The sequence below is a fragment of the Solea senegalensis genome, linkage group LG11 (genome assembly GCF_019176455.1).
Source record: "Solea senegalensis isolate Sse05_10M linkage group LG11, IFAPA_SoseM_1, whole genome shotgun sequence".
NCBI lineage: Eukaryota > Metazoa > Chordata > Actinopteri > Pleuronectiformes > Soleidae > Solea > Solea senegalensis.
This window is the reverse complement of record NC_058031.1, coordinates 9,453,941-9,480,944: the sequence shown is the minus strand read 5'-3', so window position 1 is coordinate 9,480,944 and position 27,004 is coordinate 9,453,941. Positions and strand designations below refer to the sequence as shown.

Here is a 27,004-nt window from a genome sequence, read left to right as displayed (position 1 = left end):
GCATATGTATTAACTCCACCTCTCCTCCTCTCCCCTCCCTTTATTAACATAATTCAAATATTGTAGATTAACACATCATGATGTTGAACAATCAGTGGGTCTAAACAAACTTAAAAGGCTAAATGGATTTTAAATAATACAATTTTACAGTTGCAAAACTAAAGACACAAATGGCCTCAAGACTAAAGTATCAACATCCTGAGAGCTGCTTCAGTCTGTGGTCAGTCCTCTCTTTCATACTTGTTTATTGGGATTGGGGCACCACCCTTCTTCGTTCATTTGTCTTTCATCTCTTGACATGCTGTGATTCCTGTGTGAAGAAGAAAAGAGAATTTTATTATTGAAGTCTGGAGACAAAGTTGCTGTTTTAAAGAGAATAGTAAGCCAATATTAACAAGAAATGAAAAGAGAAGGAAAAAAACTAAGGAAATGCAGTAACTCTTCAATAGCATTGTAACTAATTGTTCATGCAGTGAAAAAAACTTTTATACACATTTGAAATACAACACACTAAATTGATAAAGTTTCAGATGCTCAGATGGGTGTGTCATTTACCCATAAAGCAGTTAAAAACAACAATAATTTGCTTTTTAAACATACCATTTGGCAGATATTACGGTTCTGTTGAGTTCAGTTAAGTCACAACAGTGTGACAGTAAGTCAGCATGCAGCCACCATTACTTAGATGTTTTATTTACACCTGTAGTTTTCCTTCCTTTTATCAAAATATCTGCTCGCAAATGGCCCATGCATGTTCATCATTGACAGATCTGAATATTTCAATTGCAATAGCCCCTTTGACCACATCAACCAGCCCTTGGGGAAAGATAACTGGATTTGCGTCATTCATATCAGCACTCTGATGACACTTCAACCTCTATCTACTATTTTGAGATCAAGTCTCCTTCAGTGTAATCACCTCTTATGCACACTGATGGAATTTCAATTGAGAGGAATTAGAATCTTAAACACAAGGTTGTGCTTTTTCTTATTAATTATTATTGCTTCTTTCTACTATCTTCTAAAGATTTAAAGATCCAACAAAATGGATCGTTCATTTTGTATCAGAATAGGAAATGGAACCATATACTTGTAATCCATGTCTTGATTTAACCTTTTCAACCTACTGTAAAACAAAGCAGCAGGCATTTAAACTAAAGATGATAAAAAAAAATGATAAAAGCATGATGTGATTAAAGCTGTCAGTATCAACATTTAAGTGGCTCAAGCTGTGATAATAGTGAGTCATCGAGTGACACACATGGTGTCCTAATTGCAGGGATCCAAAGAATGGCCTGATGTGCCTGAAAAAAGAAACGTAAAACAAAAAAACAATTCCAAACATTTCAATTTAATAAAAAAAAGTATGTCTTTTTTTGCCTATGGCTATAAAGCAATTTATTATGGCTTTGGAGTCAGTGATTCTTATAACTGTGAGGCTTTTCAAAAACAATGCAGTTGCCTTCAATCAAAATACCAACATTCCATGTGGACTGTGATTAAACAGAAAATACAGAGATGCCTCAGGTATGATTTCATGAACTGGACTGCTTTTGGTGTACGCCATTTTTCAGCTGTTTCAGGCAGTGTTGGTCTCAAAATGACCAAAAAACATTCCACTGTTACTCTCAATAAACATGTTTGTATAAGTGAACAATACACACTCCACCTTAACGCTGAAGTGCATAACATTCAGTGTTATATGGGTGTATAAATGAGAATAAGGACGGACAGAAGAAACAAAGTAGTTCATAGAGATGGCACTGATTTGGTAATTACTCAGCAGTCCTCAGGGGGTGATACACTGCACTGCACAGGCGTCTTAAACACAAGATACTGTCTCAGTACCTCAAGAAAATATGAGTCTCATTGTCCAGAATGCCATGTCAGGTATTAAATTGTTTTGTGTATTTATTTGTTCAAATTGCTAAAAGACATCACAAAAGGGTGCCGAAACAAACCCTAACCCCATGCAGAGAACAGAACAGACCATCCAAAAAACAATGTCTGAGATTTAGTGATATGGACTGAAGCACTTGTAACACATGATATGTGACAAACAGGCTCCACAGCCCTTGACTGCCCTGGGCCACCACTTTAATGTGTTCCTACTCTACCATGGTGACTTCATCCAACGCCAAGGTCTTCTCTTGCGTTCTCTCAAAGGCCTCAGACTTGAACTGCTGTGTTCTACCAAGCCCAAATGTGGGTGACCAGTCTAAAATGATCCCATCACCTCTCTGTGTTGAAGATGGGAGATGGCAAGGTCTACCTCAACCTGCACATATCACTTATGGCCTGTGCAAACGGTGACCTTTGCTTTGGAATCCTTCATCTCCAAGACCCAACATGCCTTCTCTTGCTTATATCCCAGACTGATGGAATTTATGGAGAGCTTTAGCATGTTCCTGCCAAAGAGGCCAGCATCTGAGAAGCAGTGTGGTGAGCCAAAACACTTGCAATTTGGTAATGATATTATTTTTTGGTTAGCTGCCTTTATGCCAATAGGCATCATTGTTGTTTGGGCTTGGTATCCAATAATGGATAATGACGAAATCTCCCCCCGAGTGTTGTCCCGGCTCCCCCTTGCCATAGCCTCTTTGTACCACTGAACTAGAGTTCTCAACGGGCCTGAAAATTCCAACCCGACCCAGCCCAAGGGTCTTTAAGCCCGAACCCGACTCGGCCCAAATTTTACCATTGATTGAAGCACGGTGTTTTATTTGCAACGGGAGCAGGTGCTACTGCTGTTGACACAACACCTGTCTCCTGGCTCGCATCATCTGGGTCCTCCGGTACCGAGTGCTGCGCAATTAATAGGCGGGACTTCACATACTGTTGTACATTTGCCCTTTGGTCAGCGGGCAGCATCGTTGGCATTTTGCTGGCAGTGATGCAGAGCTGGATATTTGTCCCCCTCCAGTTCACGCTGAGCATCATAAAAGGGCTCCAAATATGACACTAACATGCAAGTGTCGGGGGTTACGCACGCAACGGCGTCAGGTCTGCCCCTCTCCATCAAGCAGGCAGCCAGATTTACTCTTCACCATCAGCGATGATTCACAACAAACGACATATACTTTACAAACTGCAAGAAATGTGTTTTATGAGCGGAAAAAAGGAAGCCCTAAGCGCGACCCAACCTGTTGAGAACTCTACACTGAACTTATGAGGCTCCTTGTTCCTATGTTTTTTCATGACGAGATAAACATGGATCTTTGATGACAAAAACATGACGAGACGTGTGTGAGTTTTCATTGACGAGGCGATAATGGCCGTAATTGTTAGTAGGTGGTCTGTCAGACGTTCAAATTGCGTGACATTTCATCTTATCGTGCGTGTAATCTGTCAATTAAAACCTAAAAATTCCTTGGCCCGTGTTTCAAGATGGGTCAGGTGGGTTGCGACATTGCCGCCGACCCCTGGCGCCTGATTTACGTGGGCTGCTCCCCATCCTGGTGACCCATCCCCCGGGTCCACCAACAAGCTCCAGGTGAGGGGGCAGCTGGCGGGTGGGAGAAGGTGCAGTAAGTACATATGTCCGCGGCCCTGGGAAGTGGTGAGGTCCGGGCGGGGGGTCGCTGTAAACGTAAAACTGTAAAAGTTTTCGTCAACTAAAACTGTACTAAAACTATCACATATAGAAATGACTAAAATTAGACTAATAAGTTTTAATATTAAAACTAATAAGCATTTTATGTAAAAGACTAAATCTAAAATGGCTGCCAAAAACAACACTGGACTGAATGTCGGTCTTATATATTAGCAAACTGTCAAACAATTCTAACAACGTGTGCATACATGCATTCACATGCACAATGATATCATTTGAATGTGTGAGCTTTTAAGTGAGATGGAGGCTTAATTCAGCACACGTCAATGTCTCTTTTCTTAATGGCACTTTACCTTCCCTTACCACCCACACTCCCTGCACACACATGGGTCTATAGCAAAAGAGAGTGCATGAAGGGTCAAGCTGTACAATAATGAATATATGCTATATTAGCTTTAAAGCAACTTGTCAGCCAATTAAAGACAAGTTGCCAAGAGGACATAAGACACATGTGGCAGCATATTTATGGGCAGAAAGAGTTAAAGACAAAAGGAGTGGAAGTCACGTTTAATTGGGGAATTGCTTGTATATACATATATATATATATATATATATATACATAGAGAGAGAGAGAGAGAGAGACCATGGCACACAGACACAGCAGTCTATGTCCTTCCTTTCACCTGCCTCCCCCCTCTTTTATTCATTCCTTCTCTCTGTCTCCCCTACTCGATCTTCCTCCACTCTGTCATTCCTCTTCTACCCTCTGTTTCTCATCTTTTCTCCTTCCCTCTATTTTCCTTTGGACCCTCCTGGTCTATTTCTCATCTGTGTCCTCCTTTCCCCATCTTCTATCACTTTTCTATCCGCCTCCTCCTCTCAACATGCCCTGAATGTAAAAAATGTAATTTAAGTGCAGATCTTGTTCCATTCAAGGTTATCATATTGGATTTTATTCCTGTCCGACTTGCACCTGGCAATATTTTTCCCTCCCTCTCTTCTGTTCCTTTGCGATGCTTCCCTTTATCCCTGTGTTTCTTTACCTCTTACAAAACAGGGCTTTTATGCAAGTCCACTCCAACGTGGACATAAAAAAACAAGTAACTTCCTCTATAAATGACGTGTTAGAAAGTGCGGTCACTACTGAGGATGAGGCAGTCACAACATGACGAGCATGTACCTGACCTTGCAACACGTCACTCTACTTGAGCAACTACCCAAGTCCATTGTCTTCATTGTGGGCCATATAAACATGTGGAGTGTAGCAGCATCACAGTGCATATTATGGAAGGGGGAGTGGTTATATACACTGAGGAATTAGGGATAAGGGACGAAAAAGACTTCAAAATAAGAGGGAATTTCACAATAAAATTACATTGACGACGGAACATGACAGTGCAGGTATCCAATATATACTTGTATGGCTATAGTTCTCATCAGCAGTTGCTGTTCAAATGTGGGCCCTTTCATGCATATCTTGTCTCTTTCTTCCCATGGCACATTAAAAATATGTCTTCTCAATAAAGGCGTATATTCAAAAAGGACAAAATTCATACTTTGCTCACAAAAAGTCCTTGTGTGTTAGCATGTGCCTGAGGAATTAACCAAAAAAGCATTTACATTTCACTCCAATGGAATTATTGTAAGTTTCACTTTTACAGAAGAATTAGATTTATGGGTGGAAACTCAATAATCAGTCTGGGTCTCAAAAGTGATTTTTTTCCCCCCCTTTCAAATCAAAATTAAAAAGGGGCCTGATTGGTGATCAGCCAAACTAATACAGCTTGTGTTGATGGCATAAAGAAAGGCTTTAAGTGAATGAAATTAAATATCAAACCCAAACAACCAGTGACCACAGTTCACAGAGGAATTGTGTAGCTCCAGCGTACTGCCCCCGTCTATCCTCTCTTATCGCTCTTACCTCCCTGATCTCTTTCTCCAGCTGTTGCCATAGTGATTCAAGTCCCACAAGACTCTGCCAGTTAGCACCAAATTAACTCTACACTGTGGCGTGTAGGTAGACACACAAACACACGCCCGTGAGCTTGCACTCCTCTCGCTCGCTCACATGACCACAACTCTTTTACATATGGAATGCAAGCCTTGTTGCAACATTATTATGCGGGACTTTTCACACGTTGAGGTCGTCATGTGATGTGCTGTTCAAAGTGCCTGTTAATGACACTATTGTATGCATTTATTTTGCAATTCAGCCCCTTTAGAAAGATTTTCCTAGAAAACCCAAACTACTGTAACTCTTAATATGAGATATAGAGGTTACTTTTTACATGTGTGATAATGTCAATCTATCCATCTTAGCTGCTGAGGGCAGTTTAATAATTGTCTACTTCATCTTAGTATTAATGCAAGTAAGAATTTGTATTTGAATGTTCAGTTTTTATCTGGTGTACCTGGTGCCAGTATAAATAAAGAAAAATGCTCTTCAAAGATTTTAATATCTAGTGTTCTTGATGTAAATTGTATAGAATGTACTGGCATAGACTTTTTGAATGACAACAAAACTGGTGTATGAGGGTTGCACTCTATTTTGTGGCATTTCAAACTGCACAATGCACAAGTTTACCCTTCTGTCACCTGTTTCCTAGCAACACATTGCTCCTGAGTGACGGACTGAGGCCCTTTGACACTGAGGCATGTGAGAGGCCCTTTATTTGCTTAGGAGCTTGAACTAATACAATCTAAGGTGGCAGACAAATAATAACAGAACAACTGGAAATATGGAATTAGGTGAATCAGGTGAGTCATCAGTATGCCCTCCGTGTGTCTCCTCTGCCATACCAAGGAAAAAAATAGAGAAGAACAGGAATTGGATTCCCCTTTCCAATTTCACTGGAGAACCAGAGCTACACATGTGAAACAGACTTGAATCCAAACCTGTATTTAGTAAATCAAATGAGCTGCAAAATATTTACAGCTAAAACCAACAAGGGCTAAAGGAATTAATGAGGACTGGAAAAATCGGAGTCAGTTTATTGACTAAAATAATTACTGCAGTGCTTGCACATTCATCTCCCAACTGAATTTACACTTTCACTTGCAACAACTGCGCAATAATCATACAGAGACTGTGTGAATGTGACCGCAGTGATGTCAACAGTGGAGGGAATGTTTGTGTAAAAAAAAGACCTGGTTCTCTTCTGGGTTTGTTGTGCACATTTTTGTCTCAAGGGTTTAAACACAGCCTGCCGCTTGTCAACAATTAAAAGCAGGTGGAGATGTTATGATGTGTGTCCCATAAGGGCCTGTGTGCAAGAATTACTTAACATCTATTGGTGATATTGCAGGGTGCAACAAATGGAGGATGACTCCACTCTCCTTTTTGTGCACCACCAGGGAATTAAGGTGGCCTTCACATACCAAAGAGGATATTGACGCTCTTTTACATCTCAGTCAAATCTAGAAAGCTTCTTTCTCAAAATTCTAAATTTGAAAAGTGGTTTGCCTACTCAGGCTGCAATGGAAATGGAAAAAGACAGCCTCCGTAGAGTGAGACCCTTGTCTGTAGGGTATATATAAGAAGCTTCTTAAAACCCATTTTCTGTTTTGTTATAGGTATTACAGGTAGCATTTTTCTATTTTTATTCATCACTGATGTCCAGCACTTTGTTTTATAGTGCTTTATAAATAAAGTTGGAATGGATTGGAAGCTCATTCTTGTAGTATGAAAACCATTTTCTTTTTTTTTATTATTATTATTTTAAAATGGTTTATACTCTTAAAAAAAAACAACAACTTACATTTCTACCCAAAAACCCACACTAGATATTTAATACCATGGTTTAACTGTGTAACTAGTGTGTTTCCATTTATTTTTGTATTGTATCATAATGAAACTGTGTTACTGACTACAGGGTCTGAACATTATAACCATACATAGAATTAACGTAAGTCTACAATTTAAATGCAAAGTATAATTCAGGACATAGAGGACATGGAAACATCATACAGTTAGTCACATAAACTAAGAAGCTGAGGTTTGCACGATGGAACAATATCAAAGTGTCAAGATAAACTCCCCGGCAGCAGCACAATCTACTTCCATGCTATTAATTTAACATTCATTATTTGAGATACAAATGAAATGATGATGTAGATTATGTAATGGGAATAAACAGAAAGTGGCTCATATATTTCAGTCCAAATGGATGCTGTCTGGCTCAATGTGTTGTTCAGTTATAAGTGTGATCCACAGGCTGGAGGAGAGAGTATAAATATATTTTCACTGCACATGTAGTTCATTATGTGTAAATGCTTGAGGGCGAAGTGTTTTCATGTTGTACGGTGACCAGCAGGACAAAGACCCATGGCTAAATTTGCTCTAACAGTCACTTAAGCATCCCTCTAAAACATCAAGACACTAACACTGATTGAAAAGAGGCTTTGTGCACAAATGGTTAATCTGTGCAATTCATTCTACATACTAATGACATGGTGTATACTATGAAGGTTATTAAAATGTTCTGAGTGTGTTTTACACTTAAACAGCAAACATGATGTTCATGTACGTTACATGTAAAAGCTACACAGGATTAGAAAATGTTGTGTTTCTTTGGCCACAGTTGTACATTTTCCACAGTCAATCAAACCTTGGCTCTGAAAGGACATCCTGTTCCGAGTGTAATTATAGCAACATAAAAAGGAATGGCCTTTTAGTAAGAGGCCTATTAATATGTCAAACATTGTGCAGTTAAATAACAATCATGGATGATGATGAGGTCTTTTCACCCCCTGTACTTCAGTCTCTCCACGAACCTGTGGAATCTGAATTTTGGGTGTAATTTTCCAACTTGTTTTTCTCCCCTATTCTAAATAAAGTGGTTATAAACAAATGCCTCCAGCCTCCTGCAGTAGATGGTTTTACTGTCATCAGTTCTCCCCTCACAACGTCAACAGGCAACTTTGTGACAAAGTGCTGTTGACACTGCTAAACACCAGAACCACCAACGGCTCGAAACATTCAGGAGCTGTGTTCTAGTCTGCCAGAGAAGTCCTGACGCACAGGCACAGGCGCTGACACATAGTTAATCAATAATTATGTCAAGTTGATAACAAAACTGCAAATGATGTGCGCATGTATTACAGTATCACGTCTCTCAAAAATGAGTAGATTCTATAGATTCTAGAATGTCTTCTCTGTTGCATTCTTTTTTCAGCACAGAACTTGGAAATGTAATATTAGCTATGGGCAATGCAGTGCAATAAATGATGTATGTACTGTATGTATGCTTGAGTTTATATACAGTATGTATTCTCAATAGAATGGCTCTCAGGGTTAGTGCAGAATCATCATAGAACAGAATTTCTCTGCGAAAAGGAGGTTATCAGACATGTACATATTTTTATATGTACATGTCTTCTTGGTATGTGTGTGTGTATTGCTATTGTATGCGTGTATCAAGGGCATGCCTGCTGTATTGTCTATATTTAAAGAGCATGGAGACAGTATACTATATGTTAGAATACAGCTAGACCAAGGATGACCCTGTGCAATAGGCCTACCTGTTAATATTGAATAATTTATGTTACATATACATAAATATATTATATGAAACATTTTGTACGCTGAAATAAAAATAAAAAAAAGCCACATGATCGTTTACTTCCACTGATACTCACCTTGTACTAATGCTACAACTAACTAATTGGAAAGTGCAACCAATAAGTGATTCTACATATTTTCAGGTAGTTTAACTTCCTTGTTCAGTTTCTCCCAGGCTTGTATCTTCTTAATCTGGTTTTACTTGCCTGCGATGAGCACATATAGCGACCATCATTTTGCACTCTATCTGATGTGTTGCAATGTTGGGAGAATCTCCACGCTTTCAAAACAGTGGGATGTTTTTTTCTTATCCAAATACTTTGACTCAAGCAAATAAAGTGAACCGAACGACGCACATTTTGACATCATCATCTCATAAAAAAATTGTGTGACTGCATTATAATAATGCAAAAAGGCTCTACATGGTGTGTTTCAGCTTATCACACGTTTGCTTTCAGATGGATAACAGTAACAGATGGTACAGTGACGTCCTTATACAACGTAGCATCACACACTGTGGAGGACACTGAACGATTGCTCACATGCTGACAGAATACTGCAAGATCAAACTTTGCCAAATGAATGGACTGATGAATGCGACAGAGTATGAATCAAGCATGTTTTATTGTGGACTTAGCCAAGAAGACCACAATGACTGCACAGTGTTGACAGTAAGATTTGAGGTTAGAAGTGTGCTCATATAGGACTATAGTGTCTGGCTTACTCACAGCGACACATACATGCAAGAACAATGACAAGGGTGACAAGCTTCAGAAAAACAGATGGCAAAAATGCAGCTGCAGTGAAAACTTTACTGCGTTACTTTAGGAGCTAAGTATGAAAGCAGAGGAAGGCAGAAGATAAAACGTTACTTGGACATTAGAATTGAAAGACTTTATCCCAGGTCGAGCATGAATGCTCTCAAAAGTTCACGGTAATATGCACATTAGATCATTTGTATGCAAAGCTGACATTTTGCTCCTCAGCATAAAGGAACTGTACACAAAGGATGATGTTCTCTCTGCGGAGGATATAAACGTAGTTGTCATATTTATGACAACCTTGAATTTAATGAGTAAAGATAAAGATAAACAAAAGAGGTTTTGGTCTGATGTGCTACATCAAGAAAACTGGTATACAGTGAGAGTAGTTACTTTAATAAGTTTTGCCAAAAAGATGTGTCATGCAGGCGGTCGAGTGCCACTATACAGCTTGATGTCTTATGTGGAAAGTTGATATTTGACCTTGAATGAAGGAAGAGATTGATCCAAATTGTTAAGTTATTTCACCATTTCACCATTTCACAACTTTTTCTTCTGTGCACCAGCTTCTTCTATGGGTACAAGCCAGGGGTGGCAACTGTGGCCCTTGCACAGAGTGCACAGGCCAGCGTGGGTCCGACTCTTGTCCAACTTAATATGTACAGTACATACAGTTTCTGCTAGTAGGACTAGGTGTTTCAATCTCAAACAAGAAAAAAACAAGAGAGGAGGTCTTTAGGAGAAAGATTGCGTGGGGAAGGCGGAGTCAGGGAGGGGTGCCAGCCAGAGCTACTCACTCCCACTCTGCCTCTCCCTACTTCCATCAGTAGGTGGGAACAGAGGGGATGAGATTATAATGGGGTGTTTAGATGGTGACCACTGAGTATCCCTGTGATGCATCATCCTAGTGTCATCGGGTTTTTTGGCCATTTATCACAAGACACTCACCTCAGCTGGGGAAGGCCCACCACAAGCTGATCAGACCTGGGAGTGTGTCCCCTAGTGACTTTGGCAGCCCATATGGAGTCTTTTTGTTTCAGCCACAACCAGTGTTTGTTCAGGCTCAGTGGAGAGTTCTTTGGTCAATTTCCGCTGTGCCTGCCCTCTGACGCCCAACTCATTTAATAGCCTTGTGAGGGAGAAGGCCACAAAGCCCCCGCAACCCACTTGCAGTGGGCATACCCTCACCTTCCAATCTCACTGTTTCGCCTCTGCTGCCAGACTAGAGTATCGTGGCTTCTTCCTTTCATATGCCTCATCGATGGCATCCTCCCAGGGGACCGTTCACTCAACAATGAACACATACAGTAATAGCTTCACTCCCAATTGCATTATCTATGTGTTAGTCTGACTTTGAGAAATTCAATTAAGCACAATTTAAGTTTGACTGAAATTTTTATATGCATTTAAAAGTCTGGTGCAGTCGCAATCATTCAGTTTGTTCTATAGTGATGTAAATGTGTGGAATGACATTTTCAAGTGTCTAAGTCTAAGTGGTGCTATTTGAGAACAAATGAATCTTCACAGATCTGAGAAGTGACTGACTATCCGAGCCACAATCTACACAATAACCATCTATGTGTGGTGGCTAATGCCTTTTTGCCTTGAGCAAAAACAACACCTGAAGGGTCTGGTGTTGTGATAGGAGTGTGAAAGGAGAGGCCTTCTGAAAAAGAGCCGACATGCTCAACAATCCTAGTAGGGAATTGGACATATAGCAGCAGAAATTTTAAACAATGGTGAAATAACACTCAAGGCTCAAGCTATGTAACCAATTACAAAATGGAATTGGACTTTCTAAATCATTGTTATCTTAAAGTCCTGTCTTGATTCCCCTTTGAGGCCCAGTCTGTAATACCCTAGTAGTGATTAGGAGAAGTTCACTTTATTATTTATTTCCCCTTTGCAGATCTGCACCTCACAACATTCATTAGCTGCTGCAGTTTGCTTTGTTGTAATGGTGATAGCTTGGCTGCTATTTAAGCTTTATAAGTGTTTTATTGTCTCCCACTTTTTCCAATGGCATATCATTATTATGTTATATGTCTCCATGCAAATATTTCAAATATGATTCAAAACAACTACCTGCACATTATTTTTCTCACACTGCAATAATACAACACACATATCTGATTTTTGTGAGAAAGTGAGAAGTGAGAAACTGCTTTAGTTTCCTTTAAGTTGTTTACTTGACAGTACATCTGGCTCTCTTGTCCCACTGTACCCAGTCTAATGATAACAGCAGTAAACTCAGTGCATCAATCTCGCATCCACTTCTCGCTGTCCTCTCCAATTATTCTCTTACCTTCCCTTGACCTTTCCATCTCTGTTTTCTTTCTCTTGCCAGGTACCTTGTTTATCATGTCATGCTATTATCTCCCATTTCTTTTCAATTCGCATCCTCAGTTTTTTTATCTCCTGCTTCTCCCTGTCATGGTAAACACAGTCCAGACAATTTCTTTTAGTTAATGAAGTTGTCAAGGTGCAGAGGGACTTGTTAGCATGCCTTGTTAGTGAGGAGGAGTGCATGATTCCTTTATTTCAGAACTGCACATAGCTTGTAAGTGACGCCGGATGAGGATCTAGAGTTTTCACATGAGCCAGGGAACCTCTGCAGTCAGACTCTGACCGTGCGGCTCAAAATAGAGATAACTTTAAACAACAGCACATTTCACTGTTCAGTAAATTCTCAGGTCAAATGGATGAGGATAACATTTTCGGAAAATGACAATTTTACATGCAATACTCTACCCCTGTTAAAACAAATACAGTAGCTGTCACTCAGCAGTGCAAACACTGGAGAAAACAACACTAAAAAAAACAAGATTCTTCGCTCATTATCCTGGCATTTGGTAACCACGAAGTCTTACCGTCTTGGCTGAAGGCAATTTTTAATTTGATGGTTGTTTAGTCAGTTCACTATTTATATCCCACTAATAGCAGTGTCCACACAAATACCTTATTAGAAGGTAGCTGGCAACATTGCCATTAAATCTGTCATTGATTTTTATCCTCTAACCTTCAGAAACATCATCTGAACACTTGGCCCACATAAGTACCAAACGAGATCTTTAAAAAGATTAACTGCAATTTCATCACCTGTTTGTTACTTTTGTTAGAGCTCATTCAAGCTCATTCATGCATGTTCCCTACTGCGTTAACCTCAGTGACAAATATGTCGCAGTTGTGTACATCCTACAACCGCCTCTCATTTTGACAGTTAAGTGTGTTTAATTTCAACTTGCAGCAGCATGGAGACTGTTTGGTTTCCATTAGCAGTAGCTTAATACAGTACTGACAGTGCTGTCTGTGGCTGAGAGAGCGCAGTAAACAGCAGGGCTGATATCAGTGAGGAAGTAATGCCAAGCAATCATGCTGGATTATATTCACAATGTTAAGTACCTCATGGAAGAATAAACACAGAATAATGTCCTAAATACAATGGATTGGATTTCGTCAGCAGCATCCACCCCAGGTAGGGTCATAGTGAGAAATATTTTTAGACCAAACTTTTTGCATTCCCTCTCAATATTTTTGCATTCCCTTACAATAACTTTTACGTTCCCTTGCAACAGTTTTCCCTTGTCAGTGCAACCCAGAGGTCCCTGGCTCTCCCCGTGCCTCAGGCAGCCCTGCCCGCCCCGTGGATGCTCCCTGTGAAAACTCTCCAGAGCTCCGTGGCTCCCTGCCCAAGGCCAGCACTCATATTCCAGCCAGAGCTCCACGGTTCTAATAAATGGAGCTACAAATAAGAGATAGTTGGAATAACTTTTGTGTTTCCTCCCTGGTGCAGGCAGGGCCGCCTGAGGCTCTGTACCATCAGGTAAGTTGGGTGAAAAATGACCTGAAGAAATCGGAGAGGAGCACCAAGTCATTTACAAAGGCCTTGAAGATTGTGTTTTTGTACTGAACTAAAACAGCAGGGCAGATGGTTGCCCCCGCTGCCAATGCACCTGCACACCTGATTCCCATCTATTAATCAACACCAGCACAGAAAGCTCTTTAGCTCCTGACTTCAGCCTTTGCTGGATAGTTTGTGCTTTCTACTCACTTCTGTCTAATATTGTGGTTTGTTTGTCTCACCCAACCACACATCTGTCTGCCTGTTCTGACACAAACACAGAGACCACTTGTAGTCACAGTTTAAATGATTGCATTTGAGGCTACATGGCAGAGCACTGCTGCCTTATAGGTAAAGGGTTTGGGACCCGGTGGGGGGCGAGAGGTTTGATTCCTCTGCGCCGGTTTCCTCCCATTGTCCAAAATCATGCAGAGATTGGACACATTTGACCATAGGTGTAATAGGAGAGTTAAGTGTTGTTTTTCTCTTTGTGTTGGCCCTGTAATGGACTGACAAGGGTGTGCACCACCTCTCCCCCTATGTCTAAGCTTGGATTGGCTCCAGCTCCCCGTGACCCTCATGTGGTGGATAAAGTATTTGACAATGAATAAATGAATGATTGTATTTGATAGACAGAATGCTGAAACTGGCAAAGTAAATTGATGAAAACATTGTAAAACCTGGTCAGCACTGAGTGGATACAAAAAGGTGACTGGAAAGCAGGCAGGTTTCATTTAAAACTCAAAAATATCATAATTGAATGTCATGAAATTTTGCTTACATAGTCAAAGACCAGAAAACAGTTAAAAAAAAGAGGAGGTATACAAAATTGATTATGTTCAGTTTGTGATAACCCTTTGGTAATTTGGCATTTTTTGAAATGTGGTAATTATGGAAATACAATAGTTACAACAGTTATATCACTGCTCCATTGACTCCCAGAGACGCTGAGCTTTCCTGGAAGTAGCAATTTTGTTGTGTTTATCCAATCAACATCTAACACACCGCAGTGAAAAATAGTTATTCTGTGCTGTTTAATAGAGATCAATTGAAGCTGACCTTCCACTATTTTCCACTATTTTCCACTTTTTTCCGTGCTGCTGCGAGAATGTGTGAGAAAAAAATTGTGTCTGCCAATCTTTGATTTACAACTGACAAACCCGTCATACCGTGTTGCCTTCTAGTGCACTTTTGCTAATGAAATATAAATCCAACAGTACATATCTGACTATTATTATATGGCATTTTAGAGGAAGCAGAGTTCCCCTTACTGTCTTAGTGCAATCACCTCTGATGGCAACTTACAAAGTCCTTAATACACTGTCTTATAAAATATACAAAAATGACACAATGTGATGTGTTAAGTAAACCTAACAAAATATGGACAGAAGCATGTGGGTCAACATAGAGAAACACGCATGGCAACACATGACATAGTGGGACATTTTTAGTCTGCCTCTGATAACAATCAGAGGCAGTGTCTGTATGGGTGCCTCTAGGGGAATTTACACAAATAAAAAAAATGTTTTGTTTACTTCACACTGCATATTATGCAATGGACCACACTTTTTTCTCAAGGGATGAAAATGTGAAATAATTGAGAACTGAGATCAGAGTGGAGCACAAATAATGGAACAAACATACACTGCCTGGCCGGAAAAAAAGTCGCTACCTGGATTTAGGGCAAATACAATGCACCAGGCATTGTATGTGGGGTGATTTCCTTGACGTATGCTTGACGTCATGGCTTCATTAATTACATATAGTGATTACCGAAAAGTTTCCATTTATGGCTGGTAAACTGTAATGGTCACAAAGTACAAGTTGGTCTTCATGCATGGTTCAGAGTTTTCATAATTACTACCTATAGTGCATCACTGTATCTGTGCATGAGTTATAAATAGGCTGACTTTGCATCAACAGGACGTAGAAGCAATTATTGAAACAGAACAATTTCACTGGTGCTCAGAGTTTTCAGCACAATAAACAGCAGGGGTTGTGATTAAGTGGTGGCCATGCTCCTTCTCTGTAATTACTTTGATGGCATTTTAGTCAGTATAACACAAGGTGGTTTATACAGATTCCTGGAATACTTTGAAAATGTTTACTGGTGGAGATAAAGTTTTAAATTATTCAATTTCCTTGCACATGTACTGCTGTGCAGACCAGGTTAGTTTTCAAGAGCAACACAGGCGATTAGTTCATATAACAAATAGAACCATTTCATGTGTTGAACTGATCGCTGGTGTTGCTCGATATAACACATAAAATGGTTCTTTAAAACCATTGACATCTCTCATCTTGCTGGTTCACTTCCTCTCCAAACCTTCACATTGAACTACTGTGATTCGAATTGACCTTGTGGATTGGTAAGGCTATCATACGTGTGGTTGTGTGCACCTCCTTTGTGTAAATGGTTTGTTTTAATGTAGTCCTTTTTTAGCCTCAATGACCCCTCAAAGCTGTTTTTTTACACTAGTTTTGCAATTCACCCATTCTCAACCACATCACTCTTTGCATCTATGTGCAGCCCATTTTCTGTTATACATCCGTCTTTCACGCGCTGCAGACACAGCCGTGAGGAGCGGCTTGGGCTCAAGTGTCTTGCCCAGGGACACATTGCTATGAAGACGCCTACATGATAAACATGGGACTGCTTTTGTATATGGCATTTTGTGTGTGTGTGTGTGGGGGTTGCACGTGTGTGTGTGTATAGTGGCTTGTTGTGTTGGATTTAATTGCAGTGGGTTTTTTTTCCTGACATTTTGTCTCAAGGGAGTCGTGCTGCTTCGCCTGGAAATGATCAATAGCAACAATAACAACAACAAAGCTCCAGTACCCACTACCCACTACAGTTTTGACAGTACTTTATCAACAGTAGACCATTTCTTTAATGAAGCTTTTCACAATATCTAAAATCCAACATTATCATAATTTTATTATCATAAACTGTCAGTTTCTCCTTTATAGTTGCCCGAACACAGCAGAAGGGTTTGTCTTGCCAAATCAGATCCTTTGCGTGCAGATCATTCGTCGTTGCGACATGTTGCTTTTAATGTCTTTACACAATATTTGGTTGGTTGGTTTGTTATTTCAGAGCACAGTGCAACAGCATCCTCCAACGCTTGGATGAAGATGTGACACTAATGATCACCTATGTTGCAAATGTGAGTGGCCTCATATTTTAATGAGTAATTATCACAGCAGGTTTTCTTTGTCAAAGGTTTATTGGGAGCTCTAGTTATCCCCAGGGAGGAAGACATGACGGCAAACATAATCACACAGTTTGGTAATGATGACACACTGATAAAAATGCCGACTTTGTCTTGATGTTTTTGATACTGCAGTTACCAGTTAACAGACACCAGAAAGTATTCTGTAGAAACACAAAGACATGAAAATGTTTGTTCTGACTGCATTCATTCTATCTCGCAGAAGCTACAGTGATGTACACAGATGGAATACTGTGTGGATGAGATGCAGAAATCACAAAGGTGTGTAGCAAAGACTTACAAATGAATTCTACATGAATAAGTATTGATTGTTTTCTTTTGTATCCTGACACAACCGTCTCCATTTATCTGAATTATTTGGGACTGGCACCAGGAGGACAGATTTGGTTACACAAGTGACATTTTTTTTATATTGCACAGTAAACATGGGGAAAACATTCCTCTTGCCATACAGGTTGGACAACAATCATTCTATGCCGAGGTTAGATTAATTCAAGCTATGTTAACTCACCATGAGGGTGAAGGATAAAATGTGGTTATAATTAACCAGCAGGGTCTCTAGATAAAAAAGACATATAACAAATATCACAAATAAGCACCTGGTGAGGTAAACTCAGAAGGACGTAGACAGAGAAGCTTTCCTACTGAGGCTGTATGTAGCTCTTTGTATGTGATTACCCATCTGTTACTCCCTGAAGCTTTGTTATACATTAAACTTATCTTGTGAGACCATGGTCCTCATTTGTTAGAGCGATTTTGTTTTTCAAAAGAATGGCCTGGAGCCATAAATGCTGGCTGATCTGCTATGTCTTATGCTTCTTGGGCTCTCTCACATCCCAGATTCTGACAATATAATCCTTGGAAATGTTGAAATCCTGTGACTGAGCCAATCATATTATTTTAAAGATAATGGTAGTCATAAAATGATCATCTTTTGTACGTGTCATACAATATACTGTATAGATCCACAATGCAAAATACAAGATGACATGGTAGCACTAACAAACTCACAATATCTACTGATTTTCAATTGAAATTTGAATCTAATAGAAGATTAGGGATATCATGTGGCTGTGCTAGAGGGATTACTGCAGTATTTTTCTAAGGCAGGCTACACAACTCAAGTCCACTTATTGGAAGATTAAAATTGGGTTATTCAATTAATGAAGTATAGACTCGGAGGGTCGAATCTGAATTTCTGCCATGCTTCTGCCCGCTACTCTGATTCGATTGCTGCCTCTCCCAATTGAACTGATTAGATAAAGAGAGGGGGACAGCACTCACTGCTGCACATCAGAGAGGCTGAGGTGGAAACAGTTCCCACGAAACATTTCTCAGCATTAATATCTCGGAGGATCTCACTTAGACTCACAATATCAATGACCTGGTGAGGAAAGCCAAGCAGCATCCTTATTTTTTTGAGAAGGCTGAGAAAATGTTGCATGCCAGACACTATTCTTTGTTAAACCGAGAGCATCCTCACACACTCCATTACAGTCTGGTTTGGGAGCAGTACATGTTCACATGGCTCTGCAGCAGGTGGTAGAATCGGCACAAAACTGTATCAGAACCACACTAAGAGGGCCTGTACCACACCAGAGTTCTCAGGAGGGACATTAACATTATGAAAGACAATACCCACCTAGTTAAAAAACTGTCCATGCTGCTACCATCAAGGAGACACTACAACAATGAAGTGTGGTAACACCTTAAATTATAGGGGCTAAAGAAAAGCATCAAGGCAAGACTTATGACAAGACTGAGACTTAAGTATATACAAAGGCAAAAAAAGGCGTAGCATTCATTAATAACATAAACAAATGTTGAAATTAAAAAAAACATTTTAAAAAGCAGTAAAAAAGCAATCAGTAACCTGGTTCCTTGTGAATACGCTACTACATATGCCAACTCCATAAGACAACTCACATGAGTGTCTTCATTCATTTTGAGGGGGCATAGTGTGTAAGAACACGGAAAAGAGCTTAAGAAAATGAAATTACCTCTCGTTTAATTATCTGCTTTGTAAAACCAGTGTGTGTGCAGACTTCAAGCTAACAGCACAGTGTCACACGGTCTGTTATATTATATTAAATTAACTCTGTTTGTAATTAGAAAGCTGAGCGCTTTTCTTTTTTTTTTTTGTTTTAGAAAAACATCCCATGTGCACCCACAATGATTGATGGATTAATTTGTTGTAACTTGCATCTGGCCATCTGGCAAAATAAATGCTCTTAAGAATTGGCTCCAAATGTGTATGATATTCCCAGCATCCACATTTGCTTACAGTAAATGCTGTTAATGCAGTTCCGCAGTATTACATTAGCATACTGTCTATGGGAAATTTAGGTGTCTTAATCTCTGCTTCATTAATAATGATTATATAGGATTCATTTATGGAGGAAGACACATAGCTCCAGAGTGGTTAATAAAAGCTTAGTAGATCTTGAAAATCATATTGTGTTTCACCACATGATGTAGACATTGGGGAACTTGCAATATTATGGTGTCAATCATGCGGTCTCCAAAGACTGCAGTTTATTCTTGCACTACACAAGAGGAAGGCATCCTAAAGCATAGCTTCCTCAGTTTTAGCCGTGTAGCCACTGTGTAAGAGGCTGACTATTTCTAAAATATTGTGTCTAAATGCATCCTTTGTTGAGACTAACACAGCCATGAAGCTACTAACGTGTTGCTCACACTAGGTGTTAGAGAGCATTTTTCACTTCAGATAATATAATTATCTCTTGTTCCTATGAAGATAAATATTGGCAAAGTTGTCATTACATGAGACAGTGTCTCCTCCTGAGGGTATTAGGCAAATAATGGTGCAATAAACTTCCGAATCAACTCCATGATTTGTGGGTTTCATTGTGTACTGCTGAGAACTGCTCTTGTGGGAGGAGCTTAAAAGTCATTAGATATAAATATTTATTGGCAACAGTGATTTTAGAGACAAAATAGGCACAGCTGGCATTGAAGGACCAAAGTGAGGATAATCATCAAGTAACTACTAACTACACAGCAACACAGCCATGTTTAAGTTTATATTTTTTGACAGAGAAATTAACTTGTCTTCATCTTTCAGCTTCTCTCTTTAGGGTTTGCCACAGCGGATCACCTGCCTCCATCTTGCGTGGTTGCTCCCAATGAAAATCTCAGCATCCTCAGCTCTGCAGCCTCCAGCTTCACCTCCTGTCTTTTAGACAATGCCACTGTCTCCAAGCCATACATCAAAGCAGGTCTCACTTCCACCTTGTAGACCTTCCCTTTCACTTTTGCTCAACCCACTCCACCCTGCTTGCAGTCTCTTCTTCACCTCTCTTGTGCGCTGTCCATTACTTTTAAATTTATCCTCTACCTCTATTTTCACTGTAACACCTGCTCCACTGTCATTCACACACTGGTATTCTGTGCTGCTCCTACAAACCTTCATTCCTCTTCTCTCTAGTGCATACATCCATCTCTCCAGGCTCTCTTCCACCTGTCCCCTACTTTCACTTCACATTACAATATCATCTGCAAACAACAGTCCACAGAGACTCCTGTCTGACCTCATCCCTCAACCTGTCCATCATGATTGCAAACAAGAGGGGGTTCAGAGCTGATCCCCAATGTAATCCCACCTCCACCATGAACCCATCCGTCACTCAAAACACACACCACTGTCTCATTGTCCTCATACGTGTCCGCATCAGCCTCAGATACTTCTCTGCCACTCCAGACTTCCTTATACATTCCTCTTGTGGCACCCCATCGTAATCACACAGTGCAACTCCTTCTGGCCTTCTATACTAATTAACTCATTGTAAGTATTTTCCTTAGCCACCTGCCCACTTACTTCTTACGTACTACTTTCATAAGTACCTACTTACTTACTCCCTGGCTGTCCCACTTTTTCTTTGCCATCTACTTCCTTTGGATACTTGCTTGCACTTCCTTGTTCCACCATCAAGTTTCCTTGTCTTCTTTCCTCTGTCTAGAGGATACATCAAACAGCTTCTTGGTTGTGTCCTTCACCACTTTAGCTGCAAGATCCGAGTCATCTGGTAATTCTTAACTATCTCTCAGAGCCTGTTGCAACTCCTCCCTGAACGCTGCACAACACCATTCCCTTTTCAGCTTCCACCATTTAATCCTTGGCTCCACCTTCAATCGCTTCTTCTTCTTGGTTTCCAAAGTCATCCTACAGACTGTCATCCGATGCTTCCTAGCCACATTCTCCCTTGACATCACCTTGCATCTCCTTCAGATTGCATCTTCTGCATAGCATATATAGTCTAACTGTGAACATCTTCCTCCACTCATATAGGTTACCCTATGCTCCTCCCTCTTCCTGAAATATGTATTTACCATAGCCATTTTCATCCTTTTTGCCAAATCCACACTCCTCTATGTTAAAATTGAGTTCTACCTGAAATCATAGCTTTTGGAATACTGAGGTACAAAATCCGGTTTGGATCTTGTGCCTCAGTATTCCAAAAGCTACGAAAAGCACACTGAAAATACTCCACACTTTACTTTCAGATTGGCTCATTTAAAGCATCTTGCACAAGTGCAGATATCTTTCAATATGAAATACAGATTTAACTAATAACATTGGGCCTGATTTGCACTACATTAAGTTCTCCTTCACGTGTACCATAAAGATCCCCTGCTGCTTTGTTCTGGTCCACTTAAATGTGCCAGTATGACATGAGTTCCAGGAAAAGGCATGAAGGAAAACTTCCAGAAATAGCACTAACTAGCACTTTGTTTTAGTCTTGCACCACTCATGACCCTGACACCATGGCCATTGCACTGTCACACCAGTATAGAATACAGTCATTAATTACACTTATAATAACTACCTATGACAACACTGAGCTGCAGCATTATTATTACAATCATTCCAGCAAACAAACATGAATAAATAGACATGAAATGCAAAAGACTTGAAGGGGTTGACATGTTACATTAGCATTTAGTAAATGCAGTCCACTTACTATTCCCCCTCAACTCTGTTTGATTTAATTATTTTAAAGGTCAAGCTGTATCACGTACACGGCTCTGACATCAAAGCCAAGGATGTGACTTTCTCAAAATTCCTCTCCTCTTTTTAATGGCTTGAATATTTTCTACTGTCTTACTCTCCCACTCATAGTTTCACCCAAATCACTGTTGATGTCAATGGAGATTTGTTGTGAAATTGAGATACATTATCCAGTTTAAATGGAAAATGCTCCCTCTTAATTTCTTTTCATCCCTATTTCCCTCACTGCTCCTCTCTGCTGCTCATTCTCCACAATGTATTTTCACCTTCAACCTCTCACAGATGAATAGTTGTCAGGGTCTATTCTCAGCAGAGTTATGGATGTCTTGTTGGTTTAATAACTTTGCTTGTCAGAATCAATCCAAATCTCATCAGACTGAATAAGAAGGGACCAGGAGATGCAGGAAAAACCAAAAGATAGTTTTCAGCTGTCTGGGAGCTGTCCAAAACAATCCTCCCAACTGTCCCGTGTCAGTTTTCACCTCATTACATCTCTGCTTCTCTCTCAGATCTTTCCCCTCACTGCCTCCCTGTATGAATGCTCATTTTGCTCATTTTTGCCAAATTGCCTCTTGCCTCATCTCACCATTGTGACTGCTGGATCCCACAGCTAGTTGAGCACTTCAGAATGTTTCTGTTACAATTATAGAGCAGAAAGAAGTAAACAATGTTATCTTTTCTCTTTTTTTGCTGATGATGATGAATGATGTGGTGTTTATTTATACAGAAAATCAACAGTGTCGGTTGTATAACTGCTTAAAATGACATGGCAGTTTAATGCATGACAATAATTGTTTGGATACTTTACTTCCTCACTGGTTAGGCGCCAGCTTTTCTACAGCTAATCTATTTTCTCTTATGTAAAGTCAGCTGCCAGTGTCAGCAACAACCCTGTTTTAACCATTCTTGGCCTGAGACTCCTTATTTGGGTTTTCAGAGCAGGAAGTAACCCTCTCTCTGAGACAACTGTGCAAGCCACTTTTGCACCATGTGACCCTGGAAGTCATAAGATTTTAGTTAATTCTAGTATAGAAGTTTTGTTTTGGAATACATTTGTTATCAATTGTTGTGTGCAGGTTATAATCACTATTAGTTATTTTCAATTTCATTGAATAAATGTACTTTTTTTGTTCAATTCCTCATCAATGCATTTTTTTTCCCTGCTGCAGGTCTATTTCATGCTAATTCTATTGGTAGTGTGTATTTTATTTCCTGTTGAAAAACAGTGTTTTTATGTTTATGAAATGATTGTCTTGCTGGTTTATTTTATTGATTATGTTAATAATTTACAGATTAGGTTAATACAAATTGCTAGCCTCAATCTGTTTTTTTACTACAACTGGGCTAATGAGTGCATCACTGACCCCCCATCATTGTAGTTATGTCCATGTGTGTGGGCACAATACATCTCTCTTCCCTCATTAGCCCACCTCTCCACTGGTGAGACTCGGCTCCAAATGATTCATCTGCCTCTTCCTTTCATATTTGTACTTAATGGCTTTTTTTCCTATGGTAAATTAATAATAATATATGAATGGATGAACACTTCCTGCCTTCTGTGAGAATGGCCAGACCATTCCATTTTTCCTCCGGTGAAATCCCCCAGTGAGGTATTGACTTTCTTGGATTACACAAACTTTCATTGATTACTCACTGAACCTTATCACTCTCATCATTTATTACTATGTATTTTTTTTATCCTTAACACTTTTCATTTCTTCAACACTTTCACTCCTGGGAGGAAGAAAACGCACAAGATTGTCTTCCAAATAATCCCATTTGAGATGCAGTGACAATAAAACACTGTCCTATCTTTCTACCCATCACCTTTAGTTAAACACTCCCCGCTTTGTGATTCCCTCTTCATCATTCCCCCCTGACTGAATTACAGCAGCAATAAAATGGCCACCTTAACTCTCTCAGTGTCTGAGATGACACTGAGAGAGATCTTTTAACCCATCTTTTACTACAACATTGCTTTCTGGCTAAACAATATAACCAACATCTCATTGACATGTGTGCTTAACTGCAAAGGAAAGTGTTTCATTTTCCTTTACCTTTGACAATACATGTTCCATTCCGTAGCAATGAAAGGTTTAAATAGCTGTTCCCTTTTTTTGCCATGGGAACACAAAATATGTTTCTTCTTTTGTTCTCAACTTTCAAAACACTGATCGTTTCTCAGGATTACCTTCCTGGGTAGCAGTACAGCAGATTTTACTTCAAAGAATAAATGTGTCCCACAGTGAACCCAAGGCTCTCACTTTGTCAACATGAGTGAGTTTTTGAACAAATCTTGTTTTTCAAACATTTATAGTTTAGTTACACAGATGGTGACCAGCTACCAACTTTTGCTGATAATACAACAGGTTCTTAATGGTGGTTTGAGAGGTCCCCCTAATGTAAAACATTGGCATGCTGGTAATTTTGAAGGCAATAAAGATGCTAGGTGGAGGAAATGGTAAATGCTCTAGTTATGACATGGTCAAACTTGATTCTTGAGCACTGGTTATGCCAGATGTCCCACAAAGACACAGTGGGGAGCACATATTTGTGAATTTGAGCCTCATCATTATTTATTCATTATCGATATTTGCATATCTCTAACTATCTTGAACCATCCCCGCTAATGTTTGATTGTACTTGTGTAATTGGTGGTTTGGTAATTGCAAACATCTTGAATCTCAATGGTAACCAGCTGACAAGGGAACTACTGTAAAACACTTATGGTGTTAAGGAAACGAGAAGCAAGCTGCCATGGAAAGACGTCTTAAATTGGACTTCTGGAGATCAGCCTTACTGTGTTTTCACACTTTTGCACAAACTCAGACCACCCCCTACGAACTAGGGATGTCCCGATCTGATATTGATATCGGATATCGGTCCGATATCAGCCAAAAAACGGGCAGCCTCTAAAACAGTCAAGCAGTCCATTCCCACTTTTATCCAGCAGCGCCTGTTGTGATCACGTGGGCTCTGCATGATGGATGCATGTAGAGCCCACATGATCACAACAACAGCCTGTGTGTGCTACTGGTATTTCAGAGGTTAAACATTTTTCTTTAACCTGAAATCAGAGGCTACAAAGCCGCACAGCGAGCGCAAGTTGTTAAAACAACATTATATCATAAACCAGCGCCACCTGTCGACTTTCAACAGCCTCCGTTTGTTAATTATACCCCAAAAACTAGCCATGCCAAGAGCTTTTTAAATGTTTTAAATGTGTCATGATGCTCCACACGTGGAGATAAGTACATCTGCGGTGCAGGTCCTGGGCTCCGTTTTTACCTGCGGGTTGGGCTAATCCAAAATAGTGAAAACAAGGGGGGTGTTCTCTGAAGACATGCTGTTACCTGTGAAACACGGGACATCCCTACTACGAACCAGGTTGCTAAAATCCAAGACATCTACTTAAGAATTAAAAGTGAAAGGCAATCAGCAGTTTGCTGTTGCACCCTTGAGCTGTCAGCACTCAAGAAGAACATTTTCATTGGAGTATGAGCTCAGGAGCATTCTCAAGTGAGTGAATAACACAGGCTCACCTGTGCTTCATGATCCTCTTTATGACATGACTCATGTTCATACCCTGTGTCCTCGTTTCGCCCTGCAAGCAAGGCTAAGAAACATCTATATGGTCTTGTTTTAACAACAGTCTCATTTGCTTATTATGGTGACTATCATAAAATTAAACATTAATGCAGAGAAACAGTGAAGGACACTATAGATGATAATGTCTGCGGGTTGTTAGCATGCCTCGGGAAAATGCATTAAAATAGATGAAATGTGAGTGGAAGTCCAAGGATGTGCAGAGAGAAATGGGAGAGAGGAGTGAAGACTAATGAAGGCCTGGAGACGCACCATGTTTCTTCTGCATATAGGGGATGCCTCGACTTCAAACTGATTACCATGCAGGGACACACTAAAACACATCAACACATTCCAATCAAAATGTTTGCAGCCGGTTTTATGGCTACCAGAGGATAGATAACTTTATGAATGTGCTTATGCGTTTTGTAACAAAGATATGTTGTGGTTTGCAATGTGGATCTTGTTTTCTTTAGATGAACCAAACCAAGTTCTTTCAGTCCCAGAGCAAAGGGAACTCTGTTTTTTGATGCAATTGTCCATTGATTTGATATAGGTTTTGGTTGTCTTTCTGGTCCTGCAGCAGAGCCACAGCAGCTGAGAATGATCACATGATGAGTGAGAGAAAGAGTGTGCTACCCAATATTGACTGAAGCTTACCAATGTTGGACATGACTATTCAATCCCAGTCCTGGGGACCAACTGCTCTGCCTATTTTAGACAGTTCCCTGATCCATCACACCTGATTCAAATGCTCAGCTCATCAGCAAGAACTGCAGAAGCCTCATAACAACCTATTTATTTGAATCAGGTGTTTTGGAGTAAGGAACCTTCTAGAACATGCAGGACAGTGGATCCCTAGGACCAGGATTGAGAGGCACTGATGTATAATAATAATTAAACACAGTTAAATAACCAGTTCAAAAGATGCAGGCCTGAATGTAGCTCAGGTGCATTGTAGCCAAAACACAATGGCTGCTTTACCACAAGGGCCAAAACAAAGAAACGTACCTTAATCCACAGGTGTTGTAGCTACGCACACGCAGGATGTAGGCCGGCAAAAGCAGGAGGAAAGGTGATGAGGAGGAGACGATCCACGCAGATGAGAAGACTCACGTAGCTGACGATCCCGGCTCAATCCACACTTTGGCACTCAGCTCCATCGACGGCAGCTCCACACAGGCAAGTCCACACAGACTTCACCATAGAGGTCACTGGTCTTTAGCTCGTTAGCGAGGCCTTGCGCAGCATCACTAGCTACTACGTTAGCAGTTAGCTTAACTTTGTTCTTCTTCTCGGCTTGAGTAATCCACACAAACTCACAGAAAAGTCACCATAAAATCTCACAAAGAGTCCTGGTCGAACACTGGTGTCAGACTTTAATTAAACAGTTTCTTTCACCCTGCTGCATACACGCAGCTTCACCCTCGGTTTTTTCTCTC

At 40.1% G+C, this 27,004-nt stretch overlaps 1 long non-coding RNA gene across 1 annotated transcript; it reads right to left on the bottom strand.

Annotated features, from left to right (window-relative positions):
- Nucleotides 1-9: 9 nt before the first annotated feature.
- Nucleotides 10-27,004, bottom strand: LOC122777718. The gene is made up of 2 exons (XR_006361360.1): nt 26,574-27,004; nt 10-310 (listed from the first exon to the last, which is right to left on the bottom strand). It is a non-coding gene; the product is annotated as an uncharacterized LOC122777718 (long non-coding RNA).